Source organism: Cyprinodon variegatus, unplaced genomic scaffold, assembly GCF_000732505.1.
Source record: "Cyprinodon variegatus isolate N-32 unplaced genomic scaffold, C_variegatus-1.0 Scaffold370, whole genome shotgun sequence".
Lineage (NCBI taxonomy): Eukaryota > Metazoa > Chordata > Actinopteri > Cyprinodontiformes > Cyprinodontidae > Cyprinodon > Cyprinodon variegatus.
Genome location: NW_015150823.1, coordinates 578,396 through 581,470, shown reverse-complemented (window position 1 = coordinate 581,470; position 3,075 = coordinate 578,396).

The window sequence follows — 3,075 nt, the reverse complement described above, 5'->3', positions numbered from 1 at the left end:
TCCATGCATTTGTTACTTCAAGGCTGGACTATTGTAATTCTTTACTATCAGGAAGTCCACAAACTGTAGTTAAAAGCTAGTTAACTGAACTTAGTTCTTAAAAGAGCATGAATTCTGTTTGTCCTCAACTTTAGTATTTTTATGTGATTATTTAAATGAAACTGGTAAATTTGTTATCAGTTGTTATCAGTTGAAAGTAATGGACATAAGAAATAAACTGAGATAGCAGCTGTTGTTTTTCCCTCTGTCATTTGCTTTAATTGTTATTGGTTGTGATTCTTTGCCAGACTGGAACAATCAGTGATCAGGGGAAACGCTCTGGTCATCTTGTCTGGAACATCAAGGCACTATGCCCTGAAATTAAATTCGATGTTCAGCTGTAGTAAATTTAATGTGAAGTTCCTTTATTTTTGTACAAAATGTTCCAATCCACACCAACACATTTCAGATGCAGTAACCAATAGGCTCTGACAGCATGACACGTTTTTCAACCTGTGCTGCTGCAACATAAGGTTAGGCCACATTTATCTCCCATCCATGAAAGCCCCTCCTTAGTGGGGGGCTTTCCTCTCTGGATACAGAAACATGTGATGCTCTAAAATAGTAGTACTTTGAACGGCTTGGTGCTCAGATGGTAGAAACATGAAGCAGACTGTGAAATGCTGTGGTTTATGTTGTGCTTTTGATCAGCATCTAAAGGGGAGAGTGGTTTGAGCTAATGGAGGAACCAGGTGAGGGACAAAGGGGGGGATTCGCTGTGGTCATGGTTACACTGATGTAACTGGTGAAAAGCTGAGGTCATTACATGCTGAGGGGAATTTGCTGTGTCATGCTAAGCCCTAGCTGCATTGCATCAGACTCTTCTTAAAATTAGTAAATACTGCAATGTCCTTACTTCCAATAATTTAATCTGTTTTTCACAAATGCTTGGATTAAACTTGGGCCATAATGTTAGACTGAATGCAGTTTTGAGGAGTATGTGTTTTTTTATATGGTGTTTAGGGAAAATATTAATCATTCTCAGCATATAGCCATATATCCCAACACTTTCCATGGTCTCACCTGATTACAGGGTAAAGGCACCTCTGCATTCACTGAAGACGATACAGTGAACCTCACTCAACATTCAAGACCAGAGATCAGGTGACTCATTGGTCTTTTGCTCTTTGTTCACTAGGGCCAATCAGAAAACACCACTAGCTGCTCAATATATGAACCTACTTTCTGAAATTAAATTGTTAGCCTGAATCTATCGGCGCTTTACATTTTTCTTTGAGAGATTAAGATTTTTTATCTGCCATCTAAAACCTCATTATTTCTGCTGGAGCTAGTTGTATAGTTTACCTATTTCAATTTTAGCCATCCGGAGTTTACGCCTGATTTATTAAGGTAAAGGTTAAGACTGGTTTGGTGCTTCTCCTTTGCAGCCAGAGGTATAAGGAAATGCTTCTGTTTAAGGCACATGATCTTTTTTCTAGAACGGTCTAGTCAAAGATCACTCATTCAATACATTTAATGACAATTTTATCGTAAAATTAATTTTAAAAATCAGATCAAAGAATCTGGATTAGATTTACATGTTTGTGCTCAAAAACAAGTCTTTTCCTTTAGCTCGATTTTGATCTTAGTTGAGATATTTTTAAAAAGACATAAAAATAAACTATTAAAAAATGAAACACTTTTCCCATAAATATTTACACAGACAGGGTTAAGAGTTTAAATGAGCGCTGTAGCTTTGCCTAGTTAGCAGGAATGAATCAGCAAAAAGATCAATCTGTTGGTAGAGATGACTTAAAAGCTGTAACTGCTTCATAACAACAATGGTGTTATGAAGCATTGGTTTAGAGAGACTGAACACAGATACAGATTTTCTTTTTATATAATTCTTTCTAATCCAATGCTGCTTTTTGTTTGTTTGTCCATCACGTTAAATCACAATGCAACAAATCAGCATTGCTGGTTGGGAAGTAGCAGATGTGATAAAAGTTCAAGGAATATCAATAATTTTACATAATAAACCAAACTATGGCACTGTTCAAAGGATTAAATATGCTTGTCTCAGTACATTAAGATAATAAAAAAAATATATTTAAAAAACAAGTAAATTCTACTGAGTATTAAAAATTACAAATAAGTTAAAAGAAAAATTGATAGGCATAGTGGATCTACATGTGGCGTTTGCTGCAAATCTCCTTGAATAATCCTAACTAGTAATAATCTCTCCTCAGCCTTAAAACTGCCAATAGGAACATGGTGCAATCTTGACCTGGAGTAAAGCGAAAGACTAACGTCACTGTTTATTTTTGCCGGCTATAAAACTGATCTAAAATGTGTAGAGTGATTACTTGGATAAAAATGATCAAACTTCTTTGGTTATATTCAGTGTCAGCCCTCTAAGCATTCACTGTCCTGCTTTAGTGAATGACAACAAATCAGCCCAAATGTTTCAGATGTATTACCCCATCATGAAACACCAAAAGCATCATCATTTTAGATAATACAGGAGACTTTTAGTGAAGTCTGCACACAGTTTGACCACATCTGTTTTCATTTGTGTCAATGTGTTCTGCTGATTAAGACTGATTCACCATGTGAATAATGCAAGTTGTATAAAAAATAATATTTTTGTCTTTCATGCTGATGCTGATTTTCAGCAATCTGTCCCGGTGATTTTTACACCAGTGCTGGCTATGAAGCTATTGGTTTCAAACATGTTTTTCTAAAAGGTCCTGCTAATGCATCCAAGTGGTTTGCAAACACTGAAGTCAATCATTTAATCACTATAAATTATTTCCTCTTCATCTGATAATAGCAATACAAAAGATCCCCTTGAATGGAATGTTACAAAAATGAGAAATCTCCTGTCCAGGGGTGATGCTGAGAAACTAGCCCATGCATTTGTTACTTCAAGGCTGGACTATTGTAATTCTTTACTATCAGGAAGTCCACAATCTGTAGTTAAAAGTTCAAAAAGTAGTAAAAGTTCTGATAAAAATGAAAAAGAGAGATCATATCTCTCCTATCCTGGCTTCTCTTCATTGGCTTCCTGTTAAATCCAGAATAGAATTTAAAATC